We start from the raw sequence: 24,123 nt of genomic DNA on the forward strand, positions 1-24,123 counted from the left end.
CCTAGCACCCAAATCTTAGTTTCTAAATATCATTTTCCAATAAAAGAAACTAGGTATTCTAGGAGGAAAGGCTGATTTCAGGGATATTACAAGATGAGCCTGGAAAATCTTATGCCAGAAGGTGAAAAAGAACCCAAGCTCCTGATTTAAAACCCCCACCTCCCTGCAATGTTTCCTTTTGGTTAACCATATGTTTGTTTTCAATATCTGGAACTCTGTTTCTATTTTGTGAATAAGTTCATTTATATCATTTTTAATTAGATTTCATATATGAGTGATATATTTGTCTGTTTCTGTCTGACTTACTTCACTTAATATGATAATCTCTAGGTCCATCCATGTTGTTGCAAGTGGCATTATTTTGTTCTTTTTTATTGCTGGGTAGTATTACAATGTATATATGAACCACATCTTCTTTATCCATTTCTCTGTTGATGGACATTTAGATTGCTTCCAGGTCTTGGCTGTTGTAAATAGTGCCGCAGTAAACATTGGGGTGCATGAATCTTTTCAGCTTATGTTTTTCTCAGAGTATATGCCCAGGAGTGAGGTTGTTGGATCATATGGTGGTTCTACTTTTAGTTTTTTAAGGAAACTCCATACTGTTCTCCATAGTGGTTTTACAAGTTTACATCCCCATCAGCAGTATAGGAGGATTCCCCTCTCTCCATATCTTCTCCAGCATTTCCTATTTGTAGACTTTTTAATGATGACCATTCTGACTGGTATGGGTGATACCTTATTGTAGTTTTGATTTGCATTTCTCTGACAATTAGTAATATTGAGCATTTTTTCATGTGCTTTTTTGGCCATATGTATGTCTTCTTTGGAGAAAAGTCTATTTAGATCTTCTGCTCATTTTTTAATTGGGTTGTTTGTTTTTCTGACATAGAGTTACATGAGCTGCTTACATTTTTTTTGAGATTAATCCCTTGTCAGTTGCTTCGCTTGCAAATATTTTCTCCCATTCTGTGAGTTGTCTGTTCATCTTGTTTATAGTTTCCTTTGCTGTGCAGAAGCTTTTAAGCTTAATTAGGATAAAGAAACTTTAATGATATATTTACATAACTTCAAAGTACCTCTCCTACAAAACACTTGTAATTTTGATGGGAAACATCAGAGAAATCAAAATTATGAAACATTCTACAAAATAACCATGCTGAAATCCTAAAAAAATTGTCAAGGTCATGATCATCAAGGAAAGATGCAGAACTGTTCCCCATTGAAGGAAACTAAAGAGAAATGGAAACCAAATGCATTACCATGATTCTGAAGTGGCTCCTTCTGCCATAAAGAATATTTTGGGGACAACCAGTGAAACTTAACTTAGGACTAAAGGTAAGATAATAGTAATACATAATATTAATTTCTTGATTTTGATGATTGTAGTTATGTCTTTACCGCTTCATCTAGTCCCAACCTAATCTAAAATAAAATGTGGTTTGGGACAGGGTTTTGGAGAGAGGTGGGGGTTCCGGACACCTCACCTTAACAATGGAGAAGGAAATGGCAACCCACTCCAGTATTCTTGCCTGGAGAATCCCGTGGACAGAAGAGCCTGGTGGGCTGCTGTCCTTAGGGTCGCACAGAGTTGGACACGACTGAAGCGACTTAACATGCATCCATGTATTGGAGAAGGAAATGGCAACCCACTCCAGTATTCTTGCTTGGAGAATCCCAGGGACAGGGGAGCCTGATAGGCTACCATCTATGGGGTCACACAGAGTCGGACATGACTGAAGCGACTTAGCAGCAGCAGCAGCAGTTATGTTAGAGATAATGAAGGACAGGGAAGCCTGGTGTGCTGCAGTCCATGGGGTCGCAAAGAGCAACTGAACACCAACAGTAACTTACGTTGGAAATATGCACCTAAGATTTCAGGGTAATGTGGCATCGTGTCAAAAATTTACTCTCAAATTGTTCAAAACAGCATTTGTACTAAACTTGCAACTTTTCTGTAAGTTGTCTTTTCCCCTCATATCCAACATATAACAGGAAGACAGGGACAGGAAAATCATAATAGAAACTCCCACTTAAAAGGGGGTAATAAACATAGCAGTCCTTAAGTCTTTAGGAAATCTAGGATTCCATGGTGCAAATGTTACAATTTCTCCCTGCTCCAGAGTCCAGAAATGTGATTCTCTGTGGTTCTTCACCCTCTGGGTTCTTGGCTCCATCCTCTGGGTCATTCCTCCTTTCCCTTGGTTTGCAGCAGAGTAATTTGTTCAGGCTGCTTCAGTGGGTGCCCAGTGCCCTCATTTCATTTTGAACTGTCTTTGTCTATTTTAGTCCAAGCTAGTGGTACTTATACTGGTACAATTCTGTTAGGTGAGGAGAAAATAATCAAAAATTTTGTGTATTTCCCATGAAATTGAGTTTCACTCCATTCGACAAAAACTACATCCCTAAGTCTCAACACAAGTTCCTCCCTTCTTTTTGAGTCAGGGTACCATAGGACAAATCCTTAAGATTCTTAGAAGCACTTTCATCTAGATAAGAAGTCCATAAGGCACTGCTTGAAATCTTTATGAGATTTTATGTCAAGAGTTATATAGTCATGTCCTTGACCTTGAAACCAAACATTACTGGGAGTGTCCTAGAATTAATCCTGCCTCTAGGTTTTAGTTTACTTTGAGTAAACTGTTTTTGCAGTTTGGGATTGAGATTTCTTAGAACAACTAGGTGGTTTTCTGCTTCATATAGTGTTGGCTGGCATATGGCCTCATTCACATGGCTAAAAGTTGGTGCTGGTTGCTGTCTGGGAGTTTAGTTGGAACTGTTAGCCAAAAGTTTCAGTTTTCCTTCGTGGGACTTTTCCACATGCCTGCTTGGGCTTCCTTACAGCATGGCAGCTAGACTCTACGAAGGAGTATCCCAAATACATAGGAGGGAGTGGAAGATCTCTTAAGACCAAGTATTGGAAGTTATTCAGTGACACATGCACTACATTCTGTTGGTCAGAACAGGTCACAGAGCCAGCCCAGATTCAAAGAGGAGGGGAAGTAGACTTCATCTCTTGATGAGAGATGTGGTAAAGAATTTGTGTCATTATAACATAAATAAACTGTTTCTCAGGATGGTACTCCCATCCACACTTGTTTTGAGTGCCCAGGTGGGCCTCTTCCCATGACCTGAAGCGAGGTTGGCTTCCTCCTCACATTCTTTCCCCCAAACCCACAAAGTGCCCCTAATGCTGGATTTGTGCCCCATGAAGTGATCTTGGCCATCCATTCCCAGAAGTATCTATACCCAGAAAAGAACGTGCCCACAGTCTGTTGGAATGAGTTCTTTCCTCAAGTGCTACTTTCTCGTACCCTGGAAAGGCCAGCAGAAGCCTGGGAACTGCTCTCAATGATGTATCTGAAGGTCTGTTGGAATATCCTATCTGTCTAAATGCCATAATAATGCTACATAGCAAATAACCAACAAATCTAAGTGCTGTATGTGGCTCAGCTGGTTAAGAATCCATCTGCAATGTGGGACACCTGGGTTCGATCCCTGGGTTGGGAAGATCCCCTGGAGAAGGGAACGGCTACCCACTCCAGTATTCTGGCCTGAAGCATTCCATGAACTGTATAGTCCATGGGGTTGCAAAGAGTCGGACACGACTGAACAGCTTTCACTTTCACTTTTCACAACAATAAAGCATATATTTCTCTCTTACGTATCCATAGGTTGGTTAGGGCAGCTCTGCTTAAGGCTGGAGATCTGTTGGTTGGCTAGGTGAGTCTACTCCATGAGTTTCTATTCTGTGTTACCTACCAAGGGCATGTATTTTCACATGGTAATGGCAAAAGCACAAGATGAGTGAGTAAAAAAATCCAGTGCCCCTTTGAGACCATGCTTGGAACAGTCACTTCTACTCACACTGTGACCCAAAGCAAATCACTTGGCCAACCCAACATTAGCAGGATAGGAAAATGTATTCTATCTCTAGAGAAACACAGGGAGTGGTGAGGAACGGAGAATAATGCAATCCTCCATTCCTTTTTTTTTTTTAATAACAACTCACAATTTGCATTTCCCCTGATCTTCCTACCTCCAGCTTCCTGCCCTTCCCAACCTGGCCTATGGATTTGGTCAGATTTCAGAACTGGAGAGAAACTGGAAGGACACCAGCTGTTCTTTCATCCACACACAATAGGATTTTGTCACACAATACACTCTTGAGAGTTCATCCAGTTTTGTGTGCACACCTCCAGTGTCAGGGAGCCCATTATATTATGAACCAGCCTGTTCCACTGTGGATATCACAGACCCAACTACTCAACCCTTCTCATGTTAAGCTGAAACTCACTAGTAGCAGTGATGTTCCATGGAGCCACAGAGAATAAACTGAATCTTCTTTCACTTAATAGAAAGTGAAAAAAGATTTAAAAGGTCAGGTGCCGGGGACCAGCCCCAGCTGATCCAGGGTATTCGAAGGAGAGACGGCTAGGCGAGGGTCAGGGAACAACTGCTTAATTAAACGTTAATTAAGGAATAGAATAAGGATAGCTCAGTAGGAAAATTCAGTGGAGAAAAGAGGCTGAGTAGCTTGGTTTACGCGGGGGACCAATAAAACTTCAAGACAAGAAGCTTGCACCACTTACGTAGGCCGCAGGCGTCCTTCCGTTCTCCCGAAGGAGAGGAGACACTGAGGCCTCCCCGGTCGGATCTTAGAAGCCCAGGCATAATTAGTAAGCATGGTGGGTTCCGCGCTCCAGATGGAGACTCAACCAGAGTGAGAGAGAGAGAGAGACATGGGGAGACCAGTCTTTCGAGGAACTGATCCCAATTCTTTATTTTCCATGGTCTACTTTTATACACTGAGATGTTATGCAAAAGTCACGCGGGGTCAGCAGTCCTGACTTTTATCAAAGTCAGGTGCTTCATACAAATGTATACTGAGGTCTTAGGGGTGTTACATCATCTTCTGGCCAGGGGGCCTGCTGACAATTTACGACCCTCTCCTTGTGACAGCGGTCAGTCAACCAGGACACTTATTTCTCCAGGGGTGATTATTCTTAAAACAGACGCCACCCAAATAAAGTTACATTCCTATAGGGTGAGGGTGTAGTGGGTTTTAGTTAAGGAAAGAATTTACTTAGCCTAAGGTCTAACGTGATTAATATCAAAGGTTAATACTTATTTCTTCTATATATTCATTAATGTGTATAAGGGCAGGGGATGTGGAGACTTAGCAGTAAACATTGGCTCAACAAATGAAAAACCCTTCACCAATATGATTTCTAATCAGCCCATTATACTTATACTAATAATTTTCTAACTTTTCTAAGGAACCTGTTTTTAGAAGGTTTAAAGCATCTTGTGCCTCTCATGGTTGGGAGGCTGTGAGCAATCACATGTGGCCGGACAAGCCTGTCAGGCAGGCTAGAGAACCTTCAGAGGAGTTTGTAGGTTAAAACACTCTTGTCACGCCCAGGGGTTTTTATCAACTGGAGCTTTAAGTTAACTCCTTCTCCGAAAGAGGTGGTGGGGGACAGCCCCCCGTAAAGTCAGAGGTGTAGGTGAGAGCACAAAGTAGTAAAGTAGGCAGGCTCTGGTTATGGGGGTAGATGCTCGAGGATTTCCAGGGGGACTCCTGAGGCTCGATCCCGCCTTTGCGTATGTCGAGCCTCCTTCCTCATGACCTTTGCCATGGGTGGAGTGCCTCATGCCGGCCCCCAACAGTCAGGCATATGCCTTCTCCCAACATAAAGGCAGTTCCTCTCTAGGCTGACTCATATCTGTCATTTCTACTATTCTTCATGCTTCATGGTTGAGTTCCTTCCCCATCCTGATCATTCTTCTTTAACCAGACTCTAGCCTGTCACTTTCCTCCTAAAAGAACAGCACCTGGGTCTGAATTTAACATCCCAGCTGGGGTCTCAGGAACAAAAGAGAGCAGGACTCTCACTCACCCACATAGCCCCATATACCACACTTTCACTAATGCTTTCTAATACAACTTTCACTTTTTGATGTCCATGTTAGAGACAGAGCTGAAGACAGAACCCTGGAACAGTGGAAACACCCCCTACAAGTTGACTTGGAACTTTTTAAATACAGTCTTTGTACCAATCAGTGTTTTTGAATACATAGACAGTCAATTACACCACTGCTCTGCCACAGCCATTACTGCCGGTAAACACTGAGCATCACCACTTCAGGATGGGTCAAGTTGCTGCTGCTGTTGTCATGACTACTTCCTACACTACATCCACCTCTTAAATTCACCTCCTAAAAAGTAAAAGTCCCTGGTGGGAATGGCTGAGCCTAATTCACATGATTGACCCCTGGCTGCAAGGAAGTAAAAAGGAAAGTCTTTCCCTTTCTGCCTCTATGGAAGACAGGGCAGCTTCCCTGGTGGCTCAGACAGTAAAGAATCTGCGTGCAATGTGGGAGACCTGGGTTCGATCCCTGGGTTGGGAGGATCCCCTGGAGGAGGGCATGGCAACCCACTCCAGTATTGTTGCCTGGAGAATCCCATGGATGGAGGAGCCCGTCGGGCTACAGTCCGTGGGGTTGCAAAGAGTCAGACATGACTGAGCGACTAAGCACAATACAATAATGGTATTGTTGGAAGATTTCTCCAAAATAAGAAAGGGGTTTGCATGCTGAATGAACAAATGTAGTGACATAGGTTCACCCCAGTGATTTAGCAGATTACTTTTCCTCTTAATTGTACTATCATCTAGGCTTCTCTGGTGGCTCAGTGGTAAAGAATCTGCCTGCCAGTGCAGGAGACACAAGTTCAATCCCTGGTCCAGGAAGATCCCACGTGTGGAGCAACTAAGCCTATGCACCACAACTACTGAGCCTGCTTACCTAAAGCCTGGGAGCCGCAACTACTGACCTCACATGCCACAACTCAACTACTGAAGCCCTTGTGCCCTGGAGCCAGTTCTCTGCAACAAGGGAAACCACCAAAATGAGAAGCCCAAGCTCCACAACTGGAGAGTAGCCCCCACTCACCACAATTAGAGAAAAAGCCCATGCAGCAACAAAGACCCTGCATAGTCAAATATATAAAATTATTTTTAAAAAATCTATTCTTAGATGAGAGCATAATTTGCAGAATCAGTTTTCCTCCCTGTAATGGACAGGTGTTAATTTTGTCTCCCCTGTATTCATTCCTCATTCTGGTAAAAGATGTCCACTCTTCCCCACGTGGTTGGGATAGTCTAACCTCACCACAGTCCCCTCAGTGAATGTGGAGTTCATATCAGTCCAAACAGAGTGCTGTTTCCCTCCAGTCACAGTGATTCGTTCAGGAAGCAAAGGTCCCCTCCTCTCCAGAATTTTGGTAAGTGTTGAGAAAAAGCCTCTTCCTTTCCTCTAGGGAGGCCAACCCGGAGTTGACAAGGGTATTGTATTAGTTTTCTAGGACTCCTGTGACAAATTGCCACACGCTTGGCAACTGAAAACAATAGAAATATCCTCTCTCACAGTTCTGAAAGCTAGCAGTCCAAAGACAGGATGTTTCCCTAGCATTTTCAGAAGCTCTAGGGAATATCCTTCCTTGGCTCATTTACCTTCAGTGGCTTCCAGCAACCTTGACCTTCCTTGGCTTCTAGTTGCATCCCTCCACTCTGCCTCTGTTACCATACGGCCTTCTCTGTGCGTATCTCTCTCTTCTGCCAATGTATTCTCTTCTGACTAGGGCACCAATCACTAGAAAAAGGGGCCCAACCTTAATCCAGTATGACATCATCTTGCCTTAACCAATTGCATATGTAAAGACCCTATTTCCAAAAAAGATCTTTTCTGAGGGCTTCCCGGGTGGCTCAGTGATAAAGAATTCGCCTGCCAATGCAGGAGACACAGGTTCAATCCCTGATCTGGGAAGGTTCCACATGCCTTAGAGCAACCAAGCCCATGTGCCACAATTACTGAAGCCCACATGCCTAAAGCTTATTCTCCATAGGAGAATCCATTGCCATGAGAAGTCTGCACACTGCAACTAGAGTGTAGCCCTGACTCACAACTAGAGAAAAGCCCACACAGCTACTCTTTGTTAAAGACCCAGCACAGCCAAGAATAAATGAATAAATAAAATTATTTATTAAAAAAAGATCTTTTGTGAGGTTTTGGGTAGACATGAAATTGGGGGGTACACTATTCAACCCCTTAAAACTACCACATGGGAAGAGCCTGCCCAAGAAGCCAAAAAGGAGGTAGGAGTGTGCCCTGCCATGGCCATATCAGACTGCTCTAGACTCATCAGTAATGTGAACTGGCAAATCCCCCCTCCCTTTCCCCCCTTAGATCTGTTTGAAGTAACAGAAACCAACCACCACCCCTCCTTTTTCAGAACTGGGCAATCATTGGCACATGGCCAATGTTCCAGACTTCTTCCTATTGCGCTCGTCCTCCAAAACCTCTGACAGGGATTGCGCAGTCTCACTTGAAAGTTTTCTCAGTGTCTTGGATTGACTTCATTTGGACAGGAAACAAATTTATTTTGAGCAGCTGGATGAACTCTTGCAATGTCTTCTGTTTTACAGACCACAAAGAAAAGTGAGCCCAGAAGTGAAGAGCAAGCACTGCCTACATTCCTGAAGCTTCTTGCCCCATTGTCCCTCCCGAGACCCAACAGCATTTCTACCCATGGATTCTGTGCCATTCTCCTTCTCTTGGAATCTTCCAGGTATTGCATGAGTGAAGTTCAGACTTTACAAAGAGACAGACAAATAGGTCATGTACCGAGCAGGACAAAATAAGAGAAGGAGAAGGGTAAGGGATGCTTAGCCTAGGCACACAGGTCAATGTGGGTCACTGGGCAGGTGGGTAGAGGAGAGGCCATTCCTGGCAGGAATGAAGTTTCAGGATCCAGAATAGAAACTTGCTCCTGGCAGGCCGGGTGGGCGGGGGCTTCCCCCGGCTTCCCTGGGAACCACCTGGGCTGCCTGCCAGTCCTCCCCTGGGAATTTCCCAGTCTTCCTAATTGTGTAAGACTGGCCTTGCCAGAAGACACCTGTTCCCACTAAGCTCTGAGGGCTGAGGTGTCCCTGCTTTATTGCTGCCTGTCATTACAGTCCGAACTTCCCAAGTTTGGGCTTACCTGGTAGCTCAGATGGTAAAGAAGCTGCCTGCAATTCAAGAGACCTAGGTTTGGTCCCTGGGTTGGGAAGATCCCCTGGAGGAGGGTGTGGCAACCCACTCCAGAATTCTTGCTTGGAGAATCCACATGGACAGAGGAGCCTGGTGGGTTATAGTCCATGGGGTCTCAAAGAGTAGGACACTACTGAGCAACTAAGCACAGCACAGCACCTCCTAAGTGTCTGGGAAGAGCTGCTGCCAGCTGGTTGTTATTCTGCTCCTCTTCCCAGTCAGCACGCCACTCTGTTATTCCCTAGCCTGGGAATGTGAGGGGGAAGGTGGCCTGCCGGTTGGACCTGAAGTTGTTGACAGCAATCCAAGACCAGCCCTATGTTACAGGCGGGATGGTCAACTTACCCCTACTTGCCCATGAACATGAAAGTCTGTTGCTAAGTCATGTCTGACTCTTTGTGACCCCATGGATTATAGCCCGCCAGGCTCCTCTATGGGATTCTCCTGGCAAGAATACTGGAGTGGGTTGCCATTTTCTCCTCCAGGGGATCTTCCCGACCCAGGGATTGAACCCAGGTCTCCTGCTTTGGCGGGTGGATTCTTTAGCACTGAACCACTATTCCAGTTTTAAAAGTGAAAATCAGCATCCCAAGACCCCTCTCAGTTCTTGGAAAACTAGGAGGGTTAATCAGCCTAATTATAGACGCCCCCCTCAGGTTCTCAGTGGAAACCTGCATCAACACTGGGCCTCAGAGGCACCATCCCAGGTCTGGGGACTCCAGCCTCCTACACTCCTAAGTACTCCCACACAACTGGCATTTCTGAAGCTGATTTCTGAAAATCACTGTAGGCCGTGTGGCAAGTTAAGAGCACAGATGCTAAAGCCTCTCATTCATGAACTGGGTGAGCTTAGACAAGCTAGCTAACCTCTCAGTGCCTCACCAGAAAAATGGTATCAATAATAGCACATCTACTGTGCCATGGTGTTGTGAGAAAAGTAAGAACAGTGCCCGACTATATAAATGCTGGCAATTACTTCCGTGCCCTCACTCTGATCTAGTTAGTGCCTCCTCCCTCCAGTGGGCACATGCCCACCTCTTCCTGGGCACACACCAGAGTCCCAGTGGCATGGCACAGACCGTGGAAGGACCCAGGCTGTCTCTAGAGACTTCACCTGGGCCTCCTCTCCCTGAGTTCCAAGATGGGGTGTCAGAGGAGGGCCTGCTTTCTTTCATTTCTGGGCAGAATCCCTAAAGAGGAACACTCAAGGTGCCCTTTGGAAGGCACAGCAGAAAGGGATGAGCAAAGGACCTCAAAGGCTTGGCCAGCCCTCTGGTACTGACAGAGGTCCCCTGTGTCTCCAGTCCACTGCCATTGTGGTCAGCCTAGTCCATCAACCTGTTTCTCAGCAGCTGTGCTCTCACACCTGTCAGCCAGAAATAAGAAATTCCAGTCCAGGAGTGTCATCTCCTGACAACTTTGCCAACAATCACAGCACGCCTTGAGGGCTTACTACGTGTGCATGGTTGAGAAGTGACAGAGTTGCTGCAGACGGCTAATCCCCACGACCACTGACAACTGGAGGTGGGGGTGACTGCCCACAGAGTCACCCTGGCCTGCGTTCATTTCCTCCACTCTGTTCTGGGACGTGTACACACCAACCCTGGCTTTGTGTGTCACAGTGAAAGCAAACCCCAGTGCCCTGGTGCTGGATTTCAGGTCCTCTAAGGAGAAAACCCTGGGAGTGCCTGCTGCTCTCCCCAGCTCCCCTCCGGCCAACCACACCAGGCCAGCTCTCAAAGGCCTCTTGTGTGTCTCCCTTTTCTCTCATCTTTCCCCACTCTGATAAATGTCTTGGGATTAGCCCTTCTGTGTTTATTGGATGAGCAATTTGTGTCTGTCTGAAAAGCTGTGTCTGAATAATATTTGGCACGAGCTGAAGAAATGTGATCTGCCACGTTCCCCTCCAGGCAGCTCTCAAGCCAGCACATCTCCTGCCAACAGGGCTGCACGGCTCTGCAGCTGGGTCTCCAGCCGAAACATGTGTGTGGAGTGGGAAGCAGGGAGGGGAGTGGGTAAAAGGGTGAGGGAGGTGCCTGGGGTGGCACCAGAGTCCCTGAGCAACAGAGGGATAGGGCAGCCTGAGTGAATCTGCTAGTCATCCTGGAACCCCGAGAATAATTTGGGGACAGGCCTCCATGTGGCTCAGGAGCCCAGATGGTTACGTGGGCCCAGAATCCCAGGTGTGAACAGCAGCTAAGGAGATTCAAGAGAGTCCAGGAGTGGCTGGAAGCTCTCAGGCCTGGAGTGCTCATTAGGGCTGGGCTGCTGAGGTCTGAATGTTTGTGTGGGACAGGGAGAGGTAGGAGGCTCTGAGGCTGTTTAAACGTTTCCTCACTCCATCTTTACAGGCCGCCTGGGAACTGGGGGGCACAGAGCTTGCAGTGACAATCAGGCAACCCAGCCATGATGTGCTGCAGAGCGTGGAGGAAGAAGAAATTTGGTGGGTGTGGGTGTGTCAAAAACTTCCACCTCCACTCCACCCCACCCCAGAAACCGCTATTATCCCTCCTCAGCACCCTCTCCGCTCCTATCTTAAGGCCCACGTCACTTCTTGAATCCTGTGACTCAGGTCTCCATCCTTCCACCACCTCTGCCCCACTCTCTCCCAGCCTGTGATCAGACTGAAGGCAGGACATCGTCCCTGGGCTCCTAATGGCGAGCACAGGAGGAGAAGGATGCCAAGGAAGCATCAGCCCTGGTTTACTGAGTCAAGGGATGAATTAGAGAAGCTGAGAGCTCAGACCTCAGTGGTCACAGGTGCCCAGGAAGATAGCAGGTGACAGGTCAGGCAGAAGCAGAAGGGCAGGACATTGGTTCAGGAGTCAGAACGGAGCTGTAACAATCCTCAGCTCTGCCCAAGGCTATGGGGAAGGCCGGCTGCTCAGGACAGGCCCCTTGCGGCTCTTTGTATATCTATATTAGCGTTCCACACAGTTCCATCACATGGGACTGACCAGGCTTCCATCCGTTTGGTTAATGTGTTTTGAATCTCTCCCTTGTACTATACTCTATAGGGTACCATCTGTCTCCTCAAATAGAAAAGGAAAAAAAAAAAAGCAGAGGTACCATAAAAAGATAGCAGCAATCTAATGCTCTCACTGAGGCACAGAGAGAAGGTGATAAAAATTCAGAAGAGAAAGAGGTTAATTTCACTTGAAGGAGCAAGGAAGTCTTCATGGGGATGGGACAATCCATAAGACCTCAACCTGGACCAAAGTACCCTTGCACCCCAAGAGTGCTGTTCATCACCACTTACTCCCTCCAACCCTCCACCTCTCCCTGATCCCCAGCCCCAGCACACACCCGATTTGGTGCCCATGGCTGATTTTGCTGACTGGTCCCTCACTCTTTCTTTTAAAAAAAAAATTTATTTGACTGTACCAGGTCTTAGCTGTGGCATGTGGGATCTAGTTCCCTGACCAGGGATCGAACCCAGACCCCCTGCATTGGGAGTTTGGAGTCTTAGCCACTGGACCACCAGGGAAGTCCCTGATCCCTTACTCTTTCACTGAAAACAGGTATGTCCACAGAATCCTTCTCAACACGGCAACACAGCCAGATGATCGGAGCAGGCACGTGGCTCACATTTGCCATCCCTTACCTTGGAAGGTATGTACAACTGGGACTTGCAGGGATGGGAGACAGAGGGAGCAGGGCAAGCGGAGACACCAAGGTGGGGAAATACAGATATATGTGATGAAGGTGAGTGACCTGGCGTGGATAAGTTTCCTGAGGACCAGGGAACAACATGGCTGAGAAAGTAGGTTGAGGTAATATCTGGATTAGGGTCTTGCCAGGCTAAGGCTTGTGGGCTCAAGCCTGGGAAGGGGGGCAGAGGCAGTCTGAACTGAGCTGTTGGGGAAGACATTTTGGTGGCAGTGGGCAGGGTGAGCTGGGGTGGGGAGAAGCTGGAGGCAGATAGAACAGAGTCACAGCAGACAATCCTCGGCAGCCAGTGACAGAGCCCCCTCTGAGCTCCTGCAGCACTTGGCAGAGACATCTGCTCCACACTCGCCCTGCCGTCTCTCTTGGAGCTGTCTTCTGACAGCCTGATGGCCCCCATGGCCTGCAGCTCCTTGACAGCAGGAACTGTCTGCTGCCTTTCTGGGGCCCCAGGCCTGACATGGTTCTTGGCAGGTGCTCATTAGATATTTGCGAAGTTACTGAATAGGGCAGTGAAAAAAAGAACAAGGAGCCTACAGAGAAGGGCACAGATTTCCGGGATAACATCCTGTTTAGCAAGTGCAGTTCCTTAGGCCAGGCATGAGCACAGCAGTCTCTGGTGTGTGTAGAGAAGCTAAGGTCTGTGTGGGCAGCGCAGGAGGGGAAAGAACACCAGTTCATATCTGCTGCTGCTGCTGCTGCTGCTGCTAAGTCTCTTCAGTCTTGTTCGACTCTGTGCGACCCCACAGACGGCAGCCCACCAGGCTCCCCTGTCCCTGGGATTCTCCAGGCAAGAATACTGGAGTGGGTTGCTGTTTCCTTCTCCAATGCATGAAAGTGAAAAGTGAAAGTTAAGTCGCTCAGTCGTGTCCGACTCTTAGTGACCCTACGGACTGCAGCCTACCAGGCTCCTCCGTCCATGAGATTTTCCAAGCAAGAGGGAGTAGGGTGCCATTGCCTTCTCTGCCAGTTCATATCTAGAGGCTGGGAATTGCTGTGAGTATGTGCACGCGAATATGTGTGTGTGTGTATGTGTGTGTGTGTCTTAGGGCTTTTCAGAGAGGTGGACAGACAGGAGACCCCATGATCTATACTGTACTAAGGTGCCTTAGGAAATGTACTCAGACTCTTTCGATTGCAAGTGACAGAAACTCAATGAGGGCAATCTTAGAGAAAATGGGTATTTATTGGCTCATAAGGTGCCTTTCAGTTCAGTTCAGTCGCTCAGTCGTGTCCGACTCTTTGCAAGGAGACAGCCAAAACTAAGGGTTCCAATAATGTCCATCTCTTTTCATTTCCAATGTCAACTTTTCTCCACTGGTCAGTTAGCCTCACTCTCAAAGCTGGGCTCCCCTCACTGGCTGGAAACATGGCTGCCAGGAGCCTGGGTCTCACACCGTGGGAGTTTCCCTATCAGAAAGGCACTAAAGGCTTCTTTTCTCCTGTCCCAGTTTTAGTCCCCAGGAAAGGACTGTGATTGGCTCTGTTCTTGTGAGGAGCCTGCCCCTGGCCTAAGACTAAATGCAATGGCTAAGAGAGCAGGGTCTTGGAAGAAGGAAATGCTTCCACCAAAACCACCTTAGTTGAAGTGGAAACCATGTGTTTCCCAGAGGAAGAGCCAACAGCAATCCTGTCTAGGTGTTTTGCATAAATTAACTATTCTGAACAACAACCCCAACAGGTGTTACTATATTTACTATTATAGTCATTGTTACCCTTAAGAATTATTACCTCAGGAAACCAAGGTACAGAGAGGTTGAGTAACTGCCATAGAACACGCAGCTAGTAAACAGCAGAGATGGAGCTGAGATTTATTCAATCTAGCTTCAATCTAGCTATTGCAATCTGGCTATTGCAAATAGCAATGAAGCTATTCAGTCTAGCTTCAGACCCAATATCTCCCTATTCTGTTATTTTGCCTATTCACTTCAGAGGGAATAAAGCATGGTGTAGGGCTATGAGAAAGAAACCTGGACAGTTTCTCCTGCAAAGATCCAAGGCCTGAGCTGAGGAGCCCGTGGAAAGATTGGTCCAATGACATGGAAATCTGGAATAAAAAATACCACCACCCATTTAAATCTCACTGAAGATATCTGAAAAGGAATGTTTCATTTTAACTTCTTTTTTTTCTTCCATCTTTATTTACTTAAAGTAGAATTAGATGAAGCCAAGAAAAGCATGAAAGAACAATGAGGTCCCATTTTCACCTATTAAATAATTAAGCAGCAGTGTAATGGTCATGCTGATAATGGTGGGGAGATGGCTTGCTTCTAAATGCTGGTAACAGGACAAAGCAGTCCAACCAGTGAAAAAATTATTTGGCCATGAAAGTCAAGAGCTTTAAAAGCTTTCTTTAACTTGGACCTGATCACCCCACTCTTTAGAAACAGCTCATGAAATCACAAAATAAAACCTAGCTAGTGCCATGTGTAAGAGACATATCTAAAATAGTGCTCCTCAGACAGATTGAAAGGAGAAGAGAAGGAAAAAATAGAAAACAGAACAAATATCACACATGCAAATACAGGTAACAACAACAACAAGAGTTATGATTTTAATATCAGACACAGCTGAATTCACAGAAAATCAGAAAACAAGCCCCAGGAGAAAATGTTGTAATGATAAAGGCTGAGAGCCACAGTGAAGATGTGTCATAAATATTTATGCACCAAAAATAAAGTATCAGAATTTATAATGCAAAAAAAGAGGAAGTACCTGGAGACATGGACAGAAACATAGTAATAGTAGAAAATTCTCACTTACCTCTCTCAGTCCATGATCAATAAATCACACAATAAGGAAGGATATGGAGGACTTGATTTGTTAACTTAGTAAGACAGATCAAATTAAAAGATATCAAGCTCCATACCTTGAAAACCTAGAATATACTCTTGTTAATGCCTGTTGATCATTAACAAATGACCACATGACAGGCTGAGAAAAACAAACGAACAAAATCTCAGTACATTTCAAAGTAGGATGAATATAGATAACATTCTCTAATCACAATGCAGTAAAACTAGAAAGTAATAGCAAAATCTGAGTCTGAAAAGCAATAGAAGAGTTGAAAAGTAAATAAAAAGAAACAAACTAAAAGCTACATCTGAATGGAATATTATTCAGTCTTTAAAGTGAAGGAAACTCTGACATATGCTATGATATGACATGAATGAACCTCGAAGACACTATGCTAAGCAAAATAAGCCAGTCACAAAAACACAAATACGGAATGATTTCACTTACATGAGGTATCCAAAATAGTCAAAGTAATAGAGACACGTGTAATGGTTGTTTCCAGGGGCTGAGAGGAGTAGGGAATGGGGAGTTGTTTAATGGGTATAGAGTTTCAATTTTGCAAAATGCAAAAGTTTATCTTATATATTGCAAAACATTGTGAACATACTAAACACTACTGAATTGTGCATTTGAAAAGGGGTGCGATGATAAATTTTGTAATACATGTATATTTTAAGAAATTTTCTCTTTGTTAATCCTCAAAGTGTAAAATATCTTTTAGAGGAAAAAAAAAGAATAATTCCCAAGGAAATAGTGCAAAAGACAATTCAAAGGAATGAGCATTTTTGTGGTTCTCAGCTAAGTTTCACATAATCTTCAGGGGAGGATTTAGAGGGATAAACAGGAACAAGCTCTGAAACTGACGCATTGACATGGCTCAAAAAAACGTTGGTTTTCTGCCTGCACTTATTCAACAAGCATACACGCCAGGCCCTATATTAGGCCCTGGAAAGACCAAAAAGAGTTCGTCTGTCCTCAGTGAGGGCGGCCTGCAGGGAGGCAGGCCTAGGGGAGACATGTACTTCATGAACTACAGTCAGGCTGGACCGTGCCTGAGGGCTCCAGGAAGGGGCTCCAGGAAGGGGAGGAGGAGGAGCAGGAGGCCCTACCAGGGCCAGGACATGGGAGCTGGCCTCTCAAAGAAGGCTGAAATTTCACCAGAGGAAAAGTGCTGTGAAGGGCAATGTAGGCAGAGGAAACTGCAGTACAAAGGCCCAGAGAACAAGACTGAAAATTCCGTTCAGCCCCACCAGGTACTTCCAAGCAGAAGGAGAAGGAGAAAAAGAAGTATGAACAGCCAAGGGTGGGTCCTTCTCCTCTCTGAAGTTAACCCCCTGCTCACCTGGATTTCTGGTTGTGGCCCCCTCGAGGTGATCATAGTTAAGTCATCTCACCTCTCATCAACAAAATGCAGCTTCCTCATCAACAAAATGCCACCTGGGTTCACGGGGATCAAATGAGACACAGTATGTTTCGAGTTTGGAGCCTCACACACATTCAGCCACGAGAACCATTAGTGCACATTTTTTAAGATGAAGGAGCCTTCTCCAGCTCACCTGCATCCCTTATTCTCTTAGGAAGCTTTGTTGGGCTCGATTCTTTCTTTCCTGAAGTTTCTTCCAAGATTCCCTCTACACACTTACACATAAGTTATCCGCTCCCCAAGGAAAGAGAGAAAGTTGACTCTTCCTGCTCTCTCTGGGATCTGACACTCGCCAAATAGAATGGCCTCCTTAGCTTCTGGTGGTCTGATCCGAGTCACAGCCACTCCATGGTGCCAACCACGGGGCCATGAATGGTTGGAGCCCCAGCGAACATTACAGGGGTGGCCACATCTTCTATCTTCTGGTGTTTGGGGTTTTGTCTCCTGTACATGGCAGGCAGCATCCTTTGAACCTGGAAACTTAGTTTATTTGTTAACTCATTGACGTGTCAACAAACAATGGCAAAGTTTGCATTAGTGCCAAATGCAGTGAGGTCCAGGACAAGGAGCACCTAAGCTTCACAGAGAAGCAGCATGAACTGGGCTTGGAGTCAAGAAAGGACAAAGGGGTTAAAGAAAAAGAATACAGTTAAGGAGGAGAGCTTGGGGCCACTTGCAACAGTTGCAAGGTTGACCAACTCTTTTTCGTAAGGCCATGCCTGGTGGCAGGGACACAGCCTCTATGAATCTCCTCCAGAGGGTTCTTTGCAAATCCTCCTCTCACTGCCTCAGCCCTCTTGGCCTTACATCATTGGCCAGAGCTTTTTCCCTAAGGAGAACAGAGTGCTGCCAGAGTCCCAGAGTGAGTGGTGATGCAGCAGAGATTAGGATCTGACTGAGTTACAGTCCTAGCTTTTCTATTCTTAACTCTTAGGCTTTTATGGAGCTCTGGGAGTTGAGCTGCCTTTTAAAAGGCCAAAGGCATGGTGGGTACAACTTGCTCACCATTAGGGAAAAAAATTAAGTTAGAGCTCCGAGTCATGGCTGAGATTAGAATAAATTCCAGATGGCTGAAACCTTTGAATGTAAAACGTAAAATCATCAAAATAGTAAAAGAAGAAGATAGATGAATATTTATTAATATCATTTTGGAGTGGAAGGGGGTAGAGAAGACCATTCTAACTTCAACACCAAAGGCAGATAATAAAGAACAAATTGACACTGTTTTTAAAAAAAAATCATGCAAAGAAGTCTGGCACAAAAGTAGAAATGTTAAGAAAGAACTTGAATTTCAAAATTTCAGCGTTACTGGAACCTGGGCCATTCCTTGGGATTGTTGATTTGGAAACTGCATTTGAAGTATCTAATGAAATTTCCCCCTTCCTTATTCTCACACCTACACTGATCACCCAGCTATGGGGGAGATTCACCTCAAACCAGGCTCTTTGGCCAGAGGTAAGGTCTTGTTCCAAACCTCTCTGCTTTATGGCTTTCAGTGTTCTCATTTGTAAGATGGAAACAATAATTATACCTACTTCATAGGTTTCTGGGAATTAAATAGGGTTCTGTGTCAAGTACTTTGCTCACTGCCTTCACACAATAAGGAGCCAATAAATGTTATTGTTGATAATAATGTGGTTGTTGATATAGATGCTGAGAATGAAGAAGGAGGTCATGTTTATTCAGCACCTACTGTGCACACAGCAAGGCTGAGTCTTAAAGGGACTTGGAGGATTTCATTTAGTTATTTTTATTACTTAATAAAAAACACCTCATGTTGGCATACAAAAAAAGTGGGGAATCCATGGAGGATGGATCCAGAAATTCTACCGTCCTATTTTATAGGAATTTCAGAAAGGGAGAACAGAGGGAATGGAAGGGGAATAATTAAAAAATAAAGCAATGACATATTGTTTCCTAGAAGTGAAGAAAGGAATAAGCTTTCACAGTGAAATAGCCCACTGAGCACCAAGAATAACTTTTTAAAAAAGAGCTACACCTGGATTCAGTCAACTCAACATTCAGGAAACTAAGATCATGGTATCTGGTCCCATCACTTTATGACAAATAGATGGGGGAAAAGTTGAAACAGTGACAGATTTTGTTTTCTTGGACTCCAAAGTCACTGTGGACGATGACTGCAGCCATGAAATTAAAAGATGCTTACTCCTTGGATGGAAAGCTATGACAAACCTAGACGATGTATTAAAAAGCAGAGACATTACCTTACAAACAAAGTTTCATATAGTCAAAGCTATGGTTTTCCAGCAGTCATGTATGGATGTTAGAGTTGGACCGTAAGGAATGCTGAGCGCTAAAAAATTGATGCTTTCTAACTGTGGTGCTGGAGGAGACTCTTAAGAGTCCCTTGGACAGCAAAGAGATCAAACCAATCAATCCTAAAGGAAATCAACCCTGAATATTCATGGGAAAGACTGATGATGCTGAAGCTGAAGCTCCAATACTTTGACCAACTGTTGCAAAGAGCCTACTCATTGGAAAAGACCCTGATGCTGGGAAAGATTGAGGGCAGGAGGAGAAGAGGGCGACAGAGAATGAGGTGGCTGGATGGCATCACTGACTCAATAGATATGAGTTTGAGCTAGCTCCAGAAGATAGTGAAGGACAGGGAAGCCTGGCGTGCTGCAGTCCACTGGGTTGCAAAGAGTCAGACATGACTTAGCGACCGAACAACAGCAGCAACACCTGGATTAATTATGATGAAATTTCAAAATACCAAGCATAAAGGAAATGCCAAGCAATTTCATTCTATTTCCTTACATCTGTAAGTGCATATTTCTAGGAGAACCCAGAACAAATATCCAGTTCTCAAAAGAGCAACCAAAAAGCAAGTTGAAGAACCACTCCCTCCAAGAAGGCAATGCCTTCAAAGGGGTAGGGGGGCTGGTTGGAGGGGCTTGACCCCTAAGCAAGACCTTCCCTCAAAGGTTGTTCCACATCTGGATCTTTAATTTTAAAATACCACGTTGGCATATGGGGGAAAAAAGAAAAAGAAAGGTCAGGAAGCCTGGAGGGTGGGTCCAAAATTTTTGCCATCCTATTTAATAGGAATTCCAGAATAAGAGAAAAGAAGGAGTAGTCCCTTTCACTCCATTTTCTTGCATATTTGGAAAAGGAAAATTTTAACCAAGCTCAAAACCAGCCTGCCCTTAACTCAGACAGCATATTATTATACTTTCTTCTCTCTCAGAGGAACATCTGCAAAGGTTTTCCTCCAGGAATGTGCCTGAGTTTAAAAAGTCTCTGTGGCATTTGCTACTCTGAAAATCTAGCTGAAGAAATGCGGCAGAGGGCGGGTCCTGAGAGCCCACTGCAGCCTTACAGCTTTGGAAACGTGGAGATGTCCTGATCAGGTACAAGCCCCATAGGGGTGGCTGGAGACTTGGGTGGGAGACTCAGCACCACCACTTCCAACTGTGTGATCCAGGCAGATCCCCTTTACTTTCTGAGCCTCTGTGTCCTGTTCATTGAAGTGGGAACACATTTGTTCTGCTTCCCAGGGTAATTCTGATGCTAAGATGGTAAAATATGAAGGCGCACTGATTCAGCAAGCTCTAAACCAAGGGTCGCATGTGCAGATGCCTTCAAGGACACTCAGGTAAGCGAATTTGTCAAGTGGCCAGCTTAACATACTAGGAAATGGTGGAGATACTGACCTAACAAACACTCCTGGAAGCCAAATTTGGCCCTGAATCACCAGGTTGTGATCCTTGCTCCGAACAGAAATAAGGATACTTAGAACAAAGCAGCTCTCAAAACTGATGTAAAATAAAATTCTTTTTTATTTATTTATTTTCTTTGCCCTATTATGGGTTCATTTGTGTCATCTTCTCTCAATAAATAAATTAATTAATAGTAAGTGGAAGTCCTGGGGCTTTCCTGGTGGTCCAGTAGTTAAGAATCTGCCTTGCAGTGCAAAGGACACAAGTTTGATCCCTGGTCAGGGAACTAAGATCCCACATGCCTCAGAGCAATTAAGCCCACACACCACAACTAGAGAGTCTGCACGCCACAGTGAAAAAGCCCGTGTGCTGAAACTAAGACCCGATGCAGCCAAATAAAGAAGTAAATAATTTTTTTTTAAGTAAGTGGAATTCCTAACCCCAAGAATGTGACCTTATTTGGAAATAGGGTCATTGCAGATGTAATTACTTAAGATGAGTTCATACTGGAGTAAGATTAGCCACTAATTTGACTGGTGTCCTTAGAAGGAGGCAGTCATGTGAAGACAGAAAGACTCAGGGAGAAGCCCACTTTAAGAAGCAGGCAGAGAGGGTAGCGATGCACCCAACTATGAGCCGAGGAGTGCCAGGATTGCAGGCCATTGGGGGAAAACAAGGGAATAAATTCTCACTCAGAACCTCAAAGGGAGCTAATCTCACCCTCACCTTGATTCCACACTTCTAGCCTCCAGAACTGTGAGAAAATAGATTTTTTCTGTTCTAACTCACCTGGTTTGTGAGACGTTGTTATGGCAACCAGAGGAAACAAATACACTGCCCTAGACGGAACTATATTTTACAAGAGGTCTAAATTTCTGATTTTTGTCACGAGTCAGTGACTCTCCCAGCTTAAGCACTCACAGGGTCAGGGCCTAGGGTGAGGTGTGGGAGGTTTGGCAGGGCCCCCCGCTTCCAGGGGCAATCAGTCTCCAGTTCCTGCAAGGGCTGATCCTAACGGCAGGTGCCTGCTTAAGAGGTGGGCACCTCTGGCTATGCCAGACTGTGTGACAGTAGTCCTGCTGGAATCCTTGATGTGAAATCTTTGAATGGTGCTGTGAAGCTGGCTTCCCAGGTGGCGTTAGTAGTGAAGAACCTGCCTGACGATATACAGAAGATGTAAGAGACTCCGATTTGATCCCCAGGTCACAGGTTAAATCCCTGGGTCGGGAAGATCTTCTGGAGGAGGGCATGGCAGCCCACTCCAGTATTCTTGCCTGAAGAATCCCATGGACAGAGGCGCCTATCGGGCTATAGTCCCTGGGGTCACAAAGAGTCGGACATGAATGAAGTGACTTAGCACACTTGCACTCCTCTAAGGCCTACATTCCCCACCCCCCACCCCCAACCCTTCACCTTTCCCTATTAAGATGGCATTTAATCCTGAATTCTTAAGCCACCTTAGGAAATTTTATTTATTTTTTCCCTGGGTATCTCCCATGTATGTATGAGAGAGACAGATTAACAAACTTCTGTCTGCTTTGCTCTTGTTAATCTGTGTTCTATTACGAGTCTCAGGAATTCAGAAGGGTACAGAGAAAATTATTTTCCCTCTTCTACAGTTTCTGGGGATGAGAAGGGACCACTGAGCCACCCTCCTCAGATGGAATCCTAGGAACATTGGCAGAAGGGTAAGACTTCATCCCAAAGTTGGTGCTCCTGGAACTCTCTGTATGGCTCAGTTAAGAGAGAAAGGCAAAATTTTATGTGGGCCCTTCCTTTCTAATTTCAAATTAGCAGGAGAAAAACACTACTGAAGTTCTTCGGGTCTTCCCTGGTTGCCCAGTGGTTAAGACTCCTCTTTGCAACACAGGGGACTCGGGTTTGAACCCTAGTAAGGGAACTAGAGCTCACATACCACAACTAAAGATCCTGTGTTCCTCAACTAAGATCCAGCCTAGCCCCCCCAAAAGAATTCATTCTCTGAATTGTGACTCTTATGAATTTTGTTTTTGGGGTACACTTTGATCAGAAAGATCCCCTGGAGGAGGGCATGGCAACCTATTCCAGTATTTTCTTGCCTGGAAAATTCCATGACAGAGGAGCCTGGCAGGCTACAGTCCATGGGGTTGCAAAAAGTCAGACATGACTGAACAACTAACACAACACTTCGGTTATCTATCCTTTCCCTCCCAGAAACAGCTATTACTTTTTTATTTGTCTCATGTTGTGTCCTGAGACCTCAGCTTGAAGGCAGGCTATTGGTTCTTGTGTGTGCAGGTGGCTCAACCATCAGGTTGGGGGGCCCCAAGAATGTAGCCAAACAGGAATGTGGGCCGCACCCCATGTGCAGCTCTCCTCCTACTGACTGTTGCCAGCTTGCAGGGGAGTTAAGCCTTTTTTTCTTTCAGCGATCTTTGTATTTCTGGGTCCTAGGAGAGTTGCACCTTTTGCACTCTTTTTCGGGACAGCTCTTGTGTCCATAGTTAAGTCATGAAAGGTCTGGTTTCGAGTCATTTGGTAGTTATACCTTGGTTTGAAAGAAAAGGCAAAGAGATAATTTTTAAAAAGCAACTCAATATTGCCAGAAATATTTACTGTTTGTACTTGCTGAAATATGATAAAATAAGATATTGAAAGAATCTTTTAAAAAAGAACTCTGTGGTTAGAAGGTGCTTCCCAGGTGGCTCAGCGGTAAAGGAATCCATTTGCCAATGCATGAGATGTGGGTTCAGTCCCTGGGTAGGGAAGATCCCCTAGAGAAGGAAATGGCAACCCACTCTAGTACTCTTGCCTGGGAAATCAATCCCATGGACAGAAGAGCCTGGTGGGCTACAGTCCATGGGGTCGCAAAGAGTCAGACACGGCTTAGCGACTAAACAATGGTCAGAAGATGCCCTTCCTAATTGGGAGCTGATATTCAGACCTTAAAGAAGTTTGTTTGTTTGTTTGTTTTAAGACTTCTCTGTCTTCTCTATTTGACAGTGTTCCTCCCGGGACTTTCCAGTCAACTGAAACCCTCTTCTCAAAGCTGTGCTGATTACATTCTCCACCAATTTTGTCCACTTCCTTTTTTTTAATTAAATTTTTTTTTATTTCTTTATTTATTTTTGACTGCACTGGCTATTCATTGCTGTGTGCCGGCTTTCTCTAGTTTCAAAGAGCAGGGGCTACTCTCTAGTTGCAGTGCGCAGGCTTCTCATTTCGGTGGCTCCTCTGGTTGCAGAGCACAGGCTCTAGGTGCACAGGCTTCGGTAGTTGCGGTACATGGGCTCAGTAGTTGTGGCATGTGGACTTAGTTGACTTGCGGCACTTGGGATCTTAGTAGCCGAACCAGGGATTGAACCTGTGTCTCCTGCACTGGTAGCAGATTCTGAGCCAGTGGGCCACCAGGGAAATCCCTCCACTTCCTTTTTGTCAGCATGATTTTACTGTGGATAATTTGAAACTTCATTGGGAAAA

At 45.2% G+C, this 24,123-nt stretch overlaps 1 long non-coding RNA gene across 2 annotated transcripts in view; it reads left to right on the forward strand.

Moving 5' to 3' along the window:
- The window catches only part of LOC129650402 (uncharacterized), a 29,713-nt gene extending 5,978 nt beyond the window's left edge, over positions 1–23,735 (forward strand). The window contains exons 1-4 of one of the 2 annotated variants that reach the window (XR_008713747.1): positions 4,394–4,688; positions 8,490–8,632; positions 12,618–12,708; positions 23,647–23,735. This is a non-coding gene — a long non-coding RNA (uncharacterized LOC129650402). Of the gene's footprint in view, positions 1–4,393; positions 4,689–8,489; positions 8,633–12,617; positions 12,709–23,646 lie in introns of those variants that run through there. The other variant, XR_008713748.1, reaches the window with a different exon arrangement.
- The last annotated feature ends 388 nt before the right edge of the window (positions 23,736–24,123 follow it).

Source organism: Bubalus kerabau, chromosome 4 (genome assembly GCF_029407905.1).
Source record: "Bubalus kerabau isolate K-KA32 ecotype Philippines breed swamp buffalo chromosome 4, PCC_UOA_SB_1v2, whole genome shotgun sequence".
Classification (NCBI taxonomy): Eukaryota; Metazoa; Chordata; class Mammalia; order Artiodactyla; family Bovidae; genus Bubalus; species Bubalus kerabau.